This window comes from Ornithorhynchus anatinus, chromosome 9 (assembly GCF_004115215.2).
Source record: "Ornithorhynchus anatinus isolate Pmale09 chromosome 9, mOrnAna1.pri.v4, whole genome shotgun sequence".
In the NCBI taxonomy this organism is placed as follows: domain Eukaryota; kingdom Metazoa; phylum Chordata; class Mammalia; order Monotremata; family Ornithorhynchidae; genus Ornithorhynchus; species Ornithorhynchus anatinus.
Genome location: NC_041736.1, coordinates 48,970,286 through 48,987,706, shown reverse-complemented (window position 1 = coordinate 48,987,706; position 17,421 = coordinate 48,970,286).

The following is a 17,421-nucleotide window of genomic DNA, read 5'->3' as shown; positions in this document are numbered from 1 at the left end:
TTCCCTTAGAGGCCATCCTCAGTGAAATGGAGTCAAAACTGAACTGGGCTTTGACTTTCTAGAAGTCACCTAGGATATTGCAGCTGACAACCATACCTCTCTTAGTTTAATGGGAACAAAATTCAGGCCCAGTTTCAGATGATATCGTGGCTCTGCCATATGTCTGCTGTGTCACCTTGGGCAAATCACTTAACTTCTCTGTGCCTCAGTTATGTCATCTGTTAAATGGGGAGTTAAACTGTGAGCCCAACGTGGGACAGGAACTGGGTCCAACCTGATTACCTTGTTTCTTCCCCATTGCTTAGAACAGTGCTTGGCACACAGTAAGCTCTTAAATACTATTATTATTATTACTTCAGTCAGATCCGACCTAGACCCTGTTCTAAATAAGGTTCACACTCAAAGGGGGAGGGAGAACAGGTATTTTATCCCCATTTTGCTGAGGAGGAAACTGAGACAAAGAGAGGTTAAGTGACTTGCCCAAGATCATGCAGCAGCCCAGTGGTGGAACTGGAGTTCGATCCTGGATCTCCTCACTCCCAATCCCCTGCTCTTTCCACTTGACCAGTCTGCCTCCAAGGAAGGGAGGAGGAAGTATATTTTTCCCTGCCTCAAGGTGGATCTGAAACTGGCCCTGAGAAAATGCTCAATATGGTAGTCAGTTTTGGCAAGTCAATAGGGCTGTGACATCTTTTAACAGGATTACCATAAAGCCACTCCCTGTTGGGTATTTATGGAAAATCAGCTTATCCCAGTCATCTTGACCATATGCCTCTAGTGATCCAGGACTTATATTAGGCAGAGCTCGCTGTGGGGTAGCGAGTTTCTCCCAGTGACTCTGCGACCCACAGATTTCTGTCTTTGTACCTTTGTTTTAAGTTTCCACGTTTCCAAGAGCTAACACCTCACTGACGTCAAAAGAGCATATCTTCCGATGTTTTCCATCCACCTGAGGTTTGAGAGCTTTGGGTTGAGTGAACTGGGCCAGCCAGCTGGGCCAAAGTTTTTTCTCATGTAGTTACATCCCTTGAAGCTGCATTACAGGCTCTTTGTCCCCTTGTTTGCTCTAAATTATTATCAAATAGTGTTCAGAACAAGGAACCCGGAAGGCAAGGCATGCACTCCAGGAAGAAAAAGAGCATAGCATGCCCTTCTTTTACTTGCAAGAAGGATTAATCACAGATAATTACAATGTTAAGTAATAACACCACAGAAACCCCATTAAATAACCTAGCAATAGTCACTTTTAAGGAAAGAAAAACTTTCTTTTGACTACCCCCCAACAAAAATAGTCAAATCAGGGTTTACTTTAGGAAATGTAAATGTCCCCTGGGTGTCCGAGGCTTCTGTAGTCATTTCTTCCACCATTTCGGTACAGTCAGCCTCCTATTTATCCAGAAACACTGTAACATCTGTGGGAGAAAGAAAGACATATGTGTGGCCTCCACAGCAAACTTTCAGCCTGGCAGTAGAGTGCTGTGTGTATTCTATGACTGTTTTTCTGCCTTATTTTAACACTTATAAATGCCCCATCTTGCCAAAAAAGCACAGGAATGATCTCGCTCCAGAAACACTGAATGAAAATTGCCTTCGCTGTATGCTGTGTTCATTTCCCGAGAGTGGCAATTTCCCAAAGTACCATTTGGGGTGCTGCTTTCTAGGTAAGAGCTTTGAGTCACGGCAGCATATTGTAGGGGAGGAGGAAGTGGCTTCAAATGGATGCTTCTGGGTGGTGGTCCATTTTATAACCTCAAGATATAACCATTTTACCATTTCTTCCTCTGAGCTTTGTATGTTACCATTAGATTTCATGTATTCATAGAATAGTTAGGTTCGTGTACTTTTATGTAAGTTGGAGTGAAATTATCAAAATTTCATGAATGCATAGTACTGTTTGAGGCACAATCTCTAAACTGTAAGCTCCTTCTGGGCAGGGACTGTGTTTACCAACTCTGTTGTATTGTACTCTCCCAAGTGCTTAATTCAGTGTTCTGCACACAGTCAGTGCTCAACAAATGCAATTGATTGATGGATTGAATACCTTTTACATATATTAAACTCAACCTCATGTTATGTGGAGAAGCTCCAAGACTGTATTTTACCATAGAAAAGCACGAGGGATGACCAGACCTCTTTGTCATCAGATTTAGATTTATTCCGGTGGAGGTTTGTGGTTACATTAGGTTGTAAATTCCTCCATTAGATTGTGTAAAACCCTGTTCTAGATCCTGAGGGGAATTAAAAATGGAGATGAATCCTCAAAGAGCTTTTTTTTTTTTAAAAAAAACTATGTGCCAGGCACTATTCTAAGAGCTGGGTAGATATTGGACAGTCTATGAAGATATGGCAGTATTAATCCCCATTTTACAGAGGAGCTGAGGCACAGAGAAGTTAAGTGACTTGCCCAAGGTCCCACAGCAGACAAGTGGTGGAGTGGGGATTAGAACCCAGGTCCTTCTGGCTCCCAGATCCGTGCTCTAACCAGCAGGCCATGCTGCTTCTCTTTCTGCTTACACAGTAAATGTGCAGTAATTACTACTATAATTGTGATGATGAGAAAGAGGATGATCTGTGGATATTTGTACAGGGATTTATGTGGACAGACACTATTGAGTTTAAAAGCAGTTAATAGGGGCCAGGCAAATGGTGGGGTTTGGTAAATACTGACATTTCTTTTTTGATGAAGCAGAGTCTCCTTGGGCATCCTGCTACCTGGCCCCTGGATCTCCCAGCCTCCCATTAGTAGAACTAATAGTATTTATTAAGTGATTACTGTGTGCAGAACACCATATTAAGCCCTTTGAGAGAATACACAGGTGGGATTCAACCCTGGGCCCTTGGGGACTGGGGGGGGGTGGGTGGGAATGGGGAGGTGGGGATGGAGGGAGGGGAAGTTCACAATCTAAAAAGATACCTACCCTGTTGTGTTGCTGCCACTACTCAGACTCAGTTCTGACAAAATTAGACAATCAGAGCAAGACACTGTGCAATGCTATAAGACCTATTTCCTATCAAGTCTATCGTTCAAAGGTACTAATCAAGATGACCTCTCAAATGAGCAAAAGAAAGCTGCAAAGTCGAAAAGAAAATCCCCTTTCAAGTGGTTTAAGAAATACATACCTGACTGATCATGTCTGCTTCCAACCAAAAAAAAAAAATCTAGCACCTAGGTATTTTTCAGTGGTACTCACACTGACAGTGGAAAGAGTTTGAGGTTCGGAGCCAGGAGACACAGTTGCTAATTCCATCTCTGCCATTCCTCCGCCCTGTGACCTTAGGGAAGTCACTTTACCTCTCTGTGCCCCAACGTCATCATCTTTATAATTGCTTTTTAGATTATGAGCCTCATGTGGGACAGGAACTGGGTCTGATCTGATGAGCTTCAATCTACCCTAGTGCTTAGTATTGTACTTGACAAATAGTGAACTCTTAATAAATCCTGTAATAAATAGATAAAAAGTAAGAGGGCATTTGTTTGAGGCCCCAAAAAGCAGGTCTACCCCACCATGCTTCCCCACTCCCTACCTTCATGATCCGTTTCTTGGCTGTGGCCACCGACTGATCCTGAAATCTATCTGAGCATCTCTTCCAGTCCTTCCTTCCCCTTTGGGAAAGAAATGTTACCAAAGTTGGGGCACGCTTGTTTAGTTCTTTCTTCATTCAGTTCAGCAGATGAACACTACATACAGGTGAGAATGAATTCCTTTTGAATTAAAAAATGGAATAATGTCTTCCATGTTTAGAATTTGCAATGTAGATAAATTCCTTAACCTTCCTGATTTTTCCCTTCCTAAGAACAGTTTCTCTTCCCTGTGGTGTAACACAATGGCTTCCCAATCCTGAATAATCTTTGAACACTTCATTCTTCTTTCTCCTTATTTTAATTTTAAATATGCTTTGGGGAAATAACCAGCTCCCTTTTAGCTTAACTAGGTGTCCTGTTTGAATGGCTGAAGGATTTGGGTACTTCCTACCAACCCCAACACTGCTTCCCATTCCCTTCTTACCCCTTTGCATATTAACTACAATTCCCCTCTAGATTGTAAACTCTTTGTGGGCAGGGAATGTGCCTGCTAATTGTTATATCGTACTCTCCCAAGCCCTTAGTACAGTGCTCTGCACACAGTAAGCGCTCAATAAGTACGATTGAATGAATTGAATGAATGAATTACTGAATCATGGAATCATAGAGCTAGAAGGGTTTTTGAGAGATATCTGGTTTAGCATTCTGTCTCCAAGCAGATGAATTCTCATTAACACTTTACCTTAAGAGAAGGTCTACTCCCCGATGTAATTTATAGGGCACAATCAATTCTTCTTTAACATGTTTTCACACCTTATTTAGGAATTAGGCAACATTCTTGCAAGGACCCCTTGATTCTCCGGGTAGAGCGTAGTACGGTGTCGGAAGAAACAGTTGTGAAACTGGGTGGGGAGTTGGACACTGCATAAGTAAGAGTGTGTGTTTTCCTTAATTCAGAGTTTTCCAAGAATGCAGCTACGACATTATAGGAGAACAGGGTGTATTGCACTAACCTTAATGAAAAGCTATATGAGATGCCCAATGGGCTTTATGGTGATTGTATTTAATAAGAAGCTTCTGTGGAAATACCCATTCTTTGCTCAGGGTAGATAGTACTTTGGGGATTCCAAGATGACGTTACTGATTGTGGGATGTGGTTCACTAAGCGCCTTAACTATATTTTTCATTCTGCTCTTATTTGGGGTAAATGAATCTACAATTATTGCTGCCAATTCTAATCTTAAAGCATCCCCAAACTCATTTACCATTTCCAATTCATTTTCTCATTCCTGGCCATGCGGTCTATAGAACATTCCTGATGCAGTATTTTTACTTAAGTTTGGAATCTGTACTTATAGAATTTCTCTTGCTGGTAAAATTTTCAGGTTAGTGCTGATGTTGTCAAATCACGACCAAATAGTGGCATTTATTGAGCACTTACTGTGGGCAGAGCACCATATGAAGCACGTGGGAGAGTACAATAGATGCCTGAGCCCAAGGAGTTTATAATTTACCGAGACATTTACATTCTAGTGGACCTGACTGCTCATCCCTGACATTCTTATAAGGTTTTTAGTCTATCACCCAATATTTCATTTCCTTTATCAAATCCAAGCTATACCAATTATAATAATAGACTCACTAAGTGTTAAGTGTTCCGACTGAACTTTTTTTTTAGTGATTTAGCGTTAGTTTCGAAGCATTTATATATTCTGGCTTCGCTTTTTGCCACTTTCCACATTGCCAATTTTCTCATTTGATTGGCAGTTGAATTTGTCCCCTCATTGCCCCCAAGTGTTCTGTTATTTTCCCTGTAGAACTCCAAGACTCGCATGCCTCAAATCACCTCCCTCAAGGGTATTATTATTATTATTGTTAAGTGCCATCGAGTCATTCCCGATTCATAACGACTCCATGGATATACTTTCTCCAGAGTGTCCTGTCCTCTGCCATAATCTGCAACTTTTCTAACGGTTCTTCTGTTATTGTTACTATGGTCTCTATCCATCTAGCTGCTGCTCTGCCTCTTCCATGTTTTCCCTGGACTTTTCCTGGCATTAGTGTCTTCTCCAGAGAATTAGTCCTCCTGATTATGTGACCTAAGTATGCTAATCTAAGTCATGTTATTTGGCCTTCCAAAGACCACTTTGGTTTAATTTGCTCTAAAATCCATTTGTTTGTTTTTCTGGCAGTCCATGGTATTTGCAAAAGCCTTCTCCAACACCAAATTTCAAAAGAATCGATGTTCTTTCTATCAAGGGTATTGAGTAATACCAATTAAGGATTTTGGGTACATTCAGGTATTGAGGTTTTCATCATCTTCCTCCTCATTTTAGCTTAAAAACACCTTCATTTCTTTTTAAACTTTCAATGCCTTTAGCATGGGGTTATTTTGATTCAAGTGGAACCTCTCTCTTTTTTTTCCTGTGGAATTTATTAATTACTCAGTGCTGGAGTAGATACCAGATATTTAGGTTGTACACAGTCCCTGTCCCACATCTAAGCAGGAGGGAGGGTAGATAAAATCCCCATTTTATACAAAAGGAAACTGAAGTACAGAAAAGTTGAGTGACTTTCCCAGTCACACAGCAGGCCTGTGTGATGGTAGCACACAGTTCTTCAATAGGCCCAGGCTCTTTCCATTAGACTTTGTTGATTCTCCTTCCTGTACCAGTTCCCTGTAGAATGTGAGCCCTGTGTGAGACTGGGACCGTGTCCAATCTGATCAGCCTTTTATCTGCCCCAGAACAAAACAAAGATCAGCATCGATTTGCAAAGAATACAAACTACAGCTCGATTACACAATACGGTATCCATGACCAGGGACCATGTGAATTTCTCACCCGTATAATCTTTCTGAGCGCTTAATATAGTGACTTGCACACAGTAAGTGGTTAATAAATACTAGGACAACTTTTACTACAGTTCTCAGGATAGAACCCAGTGGCAGACAGATGTAAGTCCTTAGGCAAGTACATTATTCACAGTAGGCTAAGCAGACATTGTCTCATTCCTTACATTGAGAAAGACGTGTAGCCTGGGAACTGGAAGGAAAGGTGTTTGGATAGTGTACAATTTGTCTTGATTTATCCTCAGCATTCATTTTCCTGGTTGGTGATCTGGTTTATGACCTCCCTCCCCTGGCTCCCCTTCCTTAAGTCTTCAAAACTTCCCCTCCTCTGTCGAGTGCCATGTTGTTTTGGTTTGGGGTTAGACTTTGCTTTTATTTTATATGCTTTAAGAGGAATTTTTAACTCTGGTTTTCGTTTGGGGAATCTGGGAAAAGGAAAGAGATTGGATAGGGGGATTAGCAGGGACAGACTAATCAGCCTTGTGCTTTTTTGATATTTTAATAACTATTTGTGTTGCATGAGATTTCTTCAGGAACTGCGTATATAATCTAAATACTATTGATGCAGTTGATTGATCCAGTGACCACCCCCTTCTCAGCTAACATTTTCTTACATTCCAAACCATATAGATCATTAATAATGTACACTTGTGACAATATTGTATTTTTATCACACACAGACACGCACACATACACTCACACACACACACAAAGCCTTATTTTGTGAATACAAATAAGAATTTCTTTGTTCCATTTCTCCCTCTTCCTTTCTTTTTTTTCCCTCCTGCTGGTTCTTTTTGGTAGAACGTCCATAAAATGTTATTCATATCAATTAGAGAAGTTGATCTCCCAATTTCTGCATTGCTTTTTGCTATGATTAGCTCTTTAACCATAGGGATATTGAAAATCATCTGCACAATTAGAAATGCAGCCTAAATTTTTATTCAGTGTAAATTGTACTTTAAAAATTACCATATTTAACCTTGCAACTCTAATTAACTCTATTCTTTGGGGGATGATCTTTTCCAGGCTTCTTATGGTCTCTTCTTTTTATTTATATCAGAAGACTGACATACTTGAATTCACTTTCCCTATTACAAGACAACAGAATTATTTAGGTATTAACTGGTATTTATAGTCACAGATGCATATTTATACATACCATTTTTTCCCCTCTATTGGAAGCAGCTGTGATTTGAAGAGAAACAAAGCTATAGATCTGTAGAACCAAACAATTAACATAGGAGTGGAATACTGCAGTTACATCAGTTTTTCTTTAAAAAAGCCAGAATTTCTCCCTTATTCCCAAAAGTGTGTTATTAATTCTAGAGGCATGTAACATAGCAAAATGAATGCATTTATGAACTTGGCTACTTCTTTTAACAAGTTCCAATAACTGCTTCCTAAACCTTGTGTTTTTATATCAATTACATACAGTAAGCATTGAAATCAACCAAAGAGAAGTCCAGGGGCCAAGAAGGGTTATTCATGTTAAATGAGGATTGCTGACTGCCAAAAGTAAAATGTGGATATAATTTTATAACACCATTTTATAATTAAAGTCATAAGTGAGGTTTCCTGCTATTGTTTAAAAATGTGTCATGATAAATTTAAATCAAGGATAAAGGCAAAGAAAGGTCTGCTAAGTAACAGATGAATGCAACAAAGATGGTACAGGGAACATGTCTGTTAGAAAAGAGAAACATGTGCAAACAATTTCAATGAAATAATTACATTTATTGTGTATAGATTCTGTTTTAGGAACTATAACCACTTAGAAACTGTTTTCATTCATGTCAGATTGAGGTTAATTTGTTGTTACCGTTTGTCTATAGATAGATTTTTACCATCAGAGAAATTTAATATGCTGATTTAAGGATAAGACAATACCCTATCCTGACTAAACACACACACACACACACACACACACACACACCAAACACACAAAGTCTGAAAAAAAAAAAGCCGTTAAGGAAAGTTAAGTGGTCTTTTCAGCTGTGGTTCCAGCATGAATGTTCACAGCAGGAAAACGCAAGCTTCCAGTTGGGTCTGGTCTTGCTAAAAGTCCTTATTCATTTGCTGTAGAGTCTGAATTAAAATGATCAAAGAAGAGAACAAGAAATTTATTTTCACATCATCAGGTAGCTTCATTATAGTAGTATGAATAATCATTTCTGTTGAGTGGTCTTTGGTTTGATAAAAACTAGTAGTAAATTGCAACTTAATCCTTCTAAATTGACTTTTTCCAGAAAGAAATTTGTTGATTCACATATGTGAGTAGGATTTAATCATTAGAACATTCCTGGCTTCGGTAAGTCATGTTCATTTAATAAGAAGGCAATTTCCAGTGTATCAATTCATTCATCATGTCTTTAATAAAACCCATGTGTTTCATCTCAGAACTGAAGGGGCATTAATCAGTATACACCACTTCATCCAGACAAAGTCTTTGTGAAAATCCCCCAGTTCCATCTCAAATGTCAATATATGGAAAAAGATGTCTAATAAAAATTCAGCTAATATCATTTGTTACTCATACCGTTTGTACGCATATTGCGAAATATGAGGATGTATAAGGAGATCTTTCTGTTTAGGAGGAACATCAGATTGAAGGGGGTCTATCCTGCATTTCATATGCAGACAAAACTCCCATTGACTTCATCAGGGAGAAGGGAACGGGACTCTGAACTTTTATTTATTGCTTCGGTTCTCCTTCAAATGCAAGGGAAAGAAGCATTCTCTCTATGACTGTTTATTGATTTCCCTGATATGGATCATATATAACCATGTGTACCATCGCTGTCTCATTGACACGCTTGGCATTTCATTTTTTACTCTTCTACCACGCCTTATTTGGCATTTACTCCATGGTTAGAAAATGTTAGTAATTTCCTCAGTCATTCCAAACACCCTCATTTAGGATAACTTTACGGCAGTTGAGACTAACGTCTTTATCTGATGTGTTCTTTGGGTTCACAGATTGACTGCATTTGTGGCTTGGATGATATTCATCTTTTTCAGAAGTGACAACAAATGATAGGGCTTTCTGAATAACAACAACAAAAAGACTTGACGGAGTAATTGTATCTCTGATTTGACTGTTAGATCTTTGAAGGCAGAGATAGTCTCTTGAACTTATTAACAATAATAATAATAATAATGGTATTTGTTAAGTGCTTCCTATGTGCCATGCACTGTTCTAAGTGCTGGGGTAGATACAAGGTAATCAGATTGTCCCACATGGGGCTCACAGTCTTCATCCCCATTTTCCAGATGAGGTAACTGAGGCACAGAGAAGTTAAGTGGCTTGCCCAAGGCCACACAGCCAACAAATGGTGGAGCTGGGATTGGAACCTACGTCCTCTGACTCCCAAGCCCGTGCTCTTTCCACTAAGCCATGCTGCTTGAAGATTCTCGAATATCCAATACATAATAAATGCTCAATAAAAGCTGTTGATGATGATGGTAGTTCAAGGGGGAGCAATAGATAGTTGACATTTGGATATTAGAAAGGGAAGCAGCATGGCCTAGTGGAAGAACACGGGCTTGGGAGTCAGAGGACATGGGTTCTAATCTCCCTCCACCACTAGTCTGCTGTTTGGACCTTGGGTAAGTGACAACTTCTCTGTGTCTCAGTTACTCCATCTGTAAAATGGGAATTAAGACTGCAAGCCCCACGTGGGACAACCTGATTACCTTGCATTTACCCTTCTGCTTAGAAGGGTGCTTGGCACATGGTAAGCACTTAACAGATACCATACTTTTGATTCCGTCAGGATCCAACAGAAAAATAATCATTAAGGTATTTGTTATGTACTTAGATGGTCCTGACTGTACAATGAACTGGAGTAACGGCAAGATAAACAGTTGAGGCTCAGTCACTGTCCCACATAGGACTCACAGTAGACAGGAAGATAGAGCAGGAATTCCTATATTAAAGATAAGGAATATAAGGTTCAGAGGTTATGATATGTGGCAGACATTAGATTGGAACTGAGGTCTCCTGACTCCAAGTTCTATGCTCTTCCCATTAGGCCTCTCTGCCTTCCAAACCCTCACAGAGGTTCAAAATATGTGCTTTTTGAACCTTTTTACCTTGCAAATCTCCTTAAGTCTTCCAAAATCTCTCCTGCCATTTATACATTTACTCCTTCCTTCTCCCCCCATTCCAAAAAAAAGAAAAAACAATCAGGGTAATCTGGCCCTGAGAAGATGGCAAAACCTTCAAGCAGTATCTAGGAAATAATAAAAGCAAACATTTCTAAGATCATATGAAAGGGATATATTGTTTTGAAGTTACCAAAAATGTTAAATGATGGAAGTTTTTTTGCTGGAGTGATTTTAGAAGCACATCAGTATTGTTTTAGCATTTTTAGATGTCTTTCTTTTTAAGGCATTTTGAGGGCCTGGGATCACCAACTCTGATGGGAGGTAGTGAGAGCAGTGTGAGCTGGAGACCACCACTTAAACACTGCTCCAGGCATTTTGGGAGCAGGTGGGAAGAGCCTGAAGCCTGGGAAGGATCTGTCTTGACTCACAGGACCATTTAGCTTGTCAGAAAGGCCAACTGAAAATCACATTTTTCCATTCGAAGCTCTTGGGACTTTCAGGTTTATTTTATACACTAATCTCTTTCCACCTGTTAAAGAGCTAAAATAAAACCATCTTCCCTCTCCCAAATGCCTTCTGCCTAATTTGGTGACATCCTACAAGTCCATCATCGTGTAACTTTTTCCCATCCTGACATACCCTAGTACTGACTATTGAAATTGCAAGGAATCTGGTGCATTTTCCATCTGAACAGAATATTTCTGGCTATAGTCATAACAACTCCCGTCAACATTCTCCAGGGAAATAAGGTTGTTACTTTGTATGGTATAGCCTGCACCATTCATGTAAGCTCTCAGTACACTGCTCTGTACACAGTAAAGACTCATACATAAGAATAATTGATCGATAAATACCATGAATATACAGAATGTCCGTGTCCATTTTAAAGATTTTGTGGATTATCATTACAAATTCTTATTTACTAATCCTTAAAACACTTCTGTGGCAGGATAGGCATGTGGTTTTTTTTTTCCAGGTCATAAAACAAAGGAAGAAAATAATAATAATGATAATGTGTGGAATTTGTTAAGCACTTCCTGGGTGCTAGGCACTGTACTGGGCTTTGGGGTGGATACAAGCTAATCAGGTTGGACACAGTACCTGTCCCACGTGGGGCTCACATCTCAATCCCCATATTCCAGATAAGGTAACTGAGGCTCAGAGAAGTGAAGTAACCTGCCCAAAGTCACACAGCAGACAAGTGGCAGAGACGGGATTAGAAAGATTAGATCTTCTGACTCCCAGCCCCATTGTCCATCCACTACTCATGCTGAAAAGAGAGCAAGGATTTGGATGCCTTTCAAAAGACAACAGTATTAGGTCCCAGAATTTCCCTGTTGTGAGTGCAGTCTTTCTAGAACTTTTTGTTCCCTACAATCATTAATTTGTTAAAACCTAGGATTCAAATTCAGTATTTAGAAAGTGAGAAGTTTGAAAAAGTGAGATGTTTTTGAAACTTCATAAATGTGCCTTCACCCATACGTAAGCTATTATTTTAGTCATATCTCTTCTCTGTTCTCAGCCAAGCGGCAGGACAGTGTGTAAGTAGGGCTACTTGTTTATCATAAGCTTTGAGATCTTTGGTTGAGGTGCATTACATAATCATGAATTATTTCAGAGCAGTTTGCATAACAACAAGGATAATACTGCTTTGTACTTCGAAACTGAAGATCTTTTCTTTCCAAGATTTAAAGCACGTTCTGATCATGAACTGGAGTGTTGTTCAGTTGCAGTGGTTATTCTACTCCCCCCGACACCTTCTACCCATCACTTTTTTCTTTGTTAAAGAAGTCACAAATACTTTCTCATGTTATAACCTCTTTAATAAACAGCACAGGATGTTATAAAAGCAGACCTGGAGATGTCTCAACCAATTAACAACAGAAGACTTGCTGATGCCTAGGGTGTTAATGCTGCCAGAAAGTTCAGATATTTGTGGGTAACTCAGTTTTTCTACAGATGTGTTTGAGGTTGGATTTCAGCCTTACGCCTGTAACAGCATCAGGAAGCATTTTGTCATGCTACTTCCTTGGGTGCTTTTTTTTTAGGACTGAAGAGAAGAAAAAGGAGGCCCATTTCTGTCTTGTGAAATTGAACTAGAACTCTGGGTAGTTTAACCGTAATCAGTATATATGCCTCACTCCCAGATGCATGTGATGGTTTGTATTATATGCCAACTGCAAGTTGTGCTCTAAATATGGAATTCAAATAGTTTAGGACCAGGCCGATTTCAACTCTGTGGATTCAAAATATCTGATCTTCCCCAAGACTTGTTAAAAAGGCTTTGGAGGCTTCTCTGGTGCTGGAATGGCCCTCAGACTCATATATATTTTCTGTGGATAGGCCCCTGGGGTCCAGTGGCCACCATTTTAAAATAAAGATATCAAGTGAGAAGGATAGGCGTGCAAAAATTGCAAACCACCTCCTCCCAAATCACATAAAACCTTTAGAAAATGACCGGAGAACAACTGCTCTATAGAGCAATCATGGTAACTCTGAGTCTCAACAGACGAACACGAAACTCAAGTCAGTTTTATTCCATCAAGGGAGGAGATGCTGGAGTTAATTCAAAATTATTCTGTAACTAGAAAATGCTAACTTTATTGAACTTATCCAAAGATCCTAAACTTGGTCAAGTTTCCTAAGCCTAAATTAGTTACTCTTAGAATGATGATGGCACTGATGTTATTATTTACTTGCTGAGCAGCTTTTTAAAAACAATAATATTAGAGAATAAAGGGAGCGTATTTGGTTCTCTTTTTTTCCTTAATGGTATTTGTTAAGCACTTACTATGTCATCCACTGTACTAAGCACTGAGATAGTTACAAACTAATCAGGTTGGACACAAACCATGTCCCACATAGGATTCACAATCTTAATCCCCATTTTACAGATGTAACTGAAGCATAGAGAAGTTAAGTGACTTGTCCAAGGTCACACAGTAGACAAGTGATGGAGCCAGGATTGAAAGCAGCTAACTCTCTGAGCTCTTTGAAACAAAAAAGATCCAAATTTTCAGTCAGTGAGAAATCTAAAAAAACTTTTTTTTTTTGATAGATGCAGAAATCTACAAAAAGAAAACAGGGGAAGGCCATTAGCTGCTAAATCTCATACCTTACTGATATTTCTGTTTTTTTCAAAATACATTTTTTGCACCCCTCAGTAATCTAGAATGTGCCAGGCTAGGCCCTTCCTGGATAAATGGAAGTTTTCTAGAAAAGTGTGACTCACATCTAGAGCATCTGGTCCTTTGCTGAGGGACCGGGCATCTCATACCTCTGTTTAGCTTGACTGTGTGGTGTGCTGGTGAGGCTTTTTAAGAAGCTGTGGACTCAGATGTTGACCAGGAAAAAGAACAAAGAAAATATTGCAACTAGCTATTGAAATACCTTTCCAGAAAAATAGGATTTCTGGAGAAAAGATACATCAAGAAATAAGGAATTCTGCTAGAGCAGCTTTTTGGCTGTGTGCAGGAGGGTGACAGTTTATGAGAGAGTAAGAGGAAGAAATATTGAAAAAAGGAAACGGTGATTACACATGACTTTCTTCAGCCCAAAGAAGATTCTAAACAACAGCTTTCCAGAATCATCAAAGCGATCAGTCTTTCAAAGAAATTGCCCTTGAAACCATCTAGGTATCAATCATGCTGAAAGCCTCGGTATTCTCCACTGGTAGGCGGGGCTGAAAAGGAGAGGGCCGGGACACAGGATTGTCCAACACGAGCTAAAGGTGCACAGCAACCGGACGTGATTAGGGCAGGCAGGTAAATGCAATTACCCCCACCCTGGCCATCTGTGAATAGCAAAACTCACGGCATCCGTCAGAACTCCTTATGGGCAAGGCGTGCCTGCACCCCAGGAGGCCAGAAACCTGTTTTTAATGAGGTAAAAGTGCCCAGAGGCTTGTGCGATGGGGATTTACGCACACACAGTGCAAAATAAATAAGGGCACAAAAGACTACCTAGCGAGGGAAGAGGAAAGGAGGCCCTGGCGAAAACCCAAGACATCCTTCCTTTATAGGGAGCAAGAGCCGGGGCAAAGACAGAGAGATTCCTCTTGGCCCTGGTAGTCCATGAAGCCATGTGCTCACATGGCTTCAGAGACTACTCCAGTGCAGAAGCTGATACCGCTTCTAATCACAGCCGATTTTGTTTTGTTTTTAGTCTTTGTTTCCTTCTTTTTTTTTTCCACAGGGAACAAAACACGATCTGTGTGTGCCTGGCCTCCACTCTTTTCAGTGTAAATCTGGTTGTGTTTTACCCAGGGCTGAAAGGAAAATTAAGAGGAAATAAAAGGATGAGATTTTACCCAATCGATTTTGCTGCTCATCGACTGATCCGGTAAGAGATTTGGAAGGAAAGATGAAATAATCCAAAAAAGTCTGACTTTCCCTATTTTTTGGTGGATTTCTATTTTCCAGGCCCTCTCCTTTTCTCATCAACAGATTACAGACATGGGTTTAGGCTGGAAAGAGAGAGAAAAGGGTATAGACAAGGTCAGCGAGAGCCTTTATATTGAACAGAGAAGGTTGGTAAGAGTAGCAAGAAATAAGAGGTGGAGAGGTGAGGTCAGTTGATGGGAAGCAGAAGATGGAAGTGGCAAGGTAGTGATGATGGTATTTGTTAAGGGTTTACTATGTGTCTAGTACTATGTTAAGCACTGGAAGAGATACAAGATAATCAGATTAGACACTAAATCTTCCACATTGGGCTTGCTGTCTAAGGATTACTGTACAAAGGGCTGGTAAAAGAAAAATACAAGGATGAGAATCAGACACAGTCTCTGGCCCCTAAGGATTTCACAATCTAATAATGATAGTAATCGTGTTATTTTTTAGTGCTTACTCTGTGTCAAAGACTATGTTTTTTATGGTATTCGTTAAGTATTTACTACGTGCCAGGCACTGTACTAACTGCTGCGGTAGATACAGATTAATCAGGTTAGACATAAACCATTTCCCACAAGGGATTGACTCATAGTCTTAATCTCCATTTTACAGATGAGGTAACTGAGACACAGAAAAGTTAAGTGACTTGCCCAAGGTTACACAGCAGAAAAATGGTGGGATGGGATTAGAACCCAGGTCCTTCTGACTCCTAAATCTGTGCTGTATCCATAAAGCCACGCAGCTGCTCACTGGATTAGCTACAAAATAATTAGGTCGGGCACAGTCTCTGTCCCAGTGAGGCTCTCAGTGTAAGTAGGTGGGAGAACAGATATTTAAACCCCATTTTACAGAGGAAGTAACTGAGGCACAGAGAAGTTAGGTGATTTGCCCCAAGGTCACGCAGCAGGTAAATGGTAGAGCCGGAATGAGATGCCAGATCCATGCTTTTTCCCCTAGAATAAGTGGCCGGGAGAGGAGATCGGGAACAGACAAATAGGAATAATAACATAACATAACATAAACAACATAAAAGATAAGGAGAATGATAAATAAAAACTGAAAACAAAGAGAGCAGTGGGACAGTGTAGCTGGAGAAGCAGAGTTTCAGGTTCCTCATGGCTCAGAGTACATATATACAGCCACAGCCACCACAGCCTTCCCAGAGATCCTGAATACTGACTCTACTGGACTCTCCCGAGAGTTCAGTACAGTACGCTGCACACAGTTGGCACTTGATTGATTTTTGATTGATGTGTTGACAGTGGAGGGTGTGATGAAGGATGGGAGACGACCACATCTTTTACCTTTTGAGGCAGTTAGGCATACTGATGGAGGTATTCTGTAGAAAAGGAGAAATCTGGAAGGTAAGAAGCCAGATCTGGAGAAGCCTCTATGAACCTCTTCTGCTTAAGGGTGGTAACTGAAATTGCATGAGCAGATGAGAATCCTAAAGAAAGGGAAAAGGTACAATAGTGTGCTGGGGATTTCTGCCTGCTCTCCTCTCTGCAACTGACTCTTATTACTGTAGATCCTAGATGGTGTACCCTGATCTGTGTGGCATCCCCTTTGGTTCTGCTTGAAATTTCCCTAGGATATTGATGTTGGAAACTTCATTCTGCAATGTGGACCTTGATGTGCTGCCTGACAGAATTTTACAGCATGTAGTTTCATTGTGTTGTAACATGGGTGATAGTTCTATGCCTGAAATAAAGGCAAGGCGCTTATCAATCAGTGGTATTTATTGAGCACCTACTGCAGAGTACGGTGCAACAGAGCTGGTTAGAGATGTTCAGTCTAGAGGGGTTTACGGCTCTTATAATCCTTATTAACCAAACCTCATTTCCTTGGAGATGTGAAAGCACTCTGCTATTTGTTTAATCAAAACAGATGTTTTCCCAAGTTGCGTAGCACAGGATATGGAAAATTTGGCTATTAAATATAGGTTCAAAGACAACTCCTGAACTGCTACCATTGAAACCACAAAAACTGGCTAAGTATAGGAAATAGTATTTTTGAAAGAGCTTTTAGGTGGCTATAAATTGTTTCTGTGTTCTAGAAAGCTAGTTACTGACTGTTCTGAACTACACATACACTTCTAATGAACTTAAAACGTGAGAAAGAGGGTGAGGATGAATGATGTGTGTGGGCTATGGGTTTTTTTTTTCCAGTAAAAATGTGTTATGTGAGTATTGTATTCGTGGCTATACAGCCACCTTCCTACCAAAGAATTTCAAGAACTCGACTGACTTTAATGAATCCCCCCAACGTCCCTATGAAGTAGGTGGCAAGTGCTACGTTCCTTATTAAACAGGATCTTGAAACTGTCCGAAGAAAAATAGCCTGGCCCTCTCCCACCTTGGAGGATTAAACCCCTCGAAAAGCATAAGTGTTTCCTTCCATGGCTGAAGGGGGAGAATTAACATTAGATTTCTTCAGGGACGGAGCCCATCACAGACAGTCACTCTGCAACAGTGGTAGACCAGGGACCTAGTGGTCTTGGCAATTTTGTCGGCAGCGCAGTGTTAGTTAGCCACACTGTTCTTCTGACT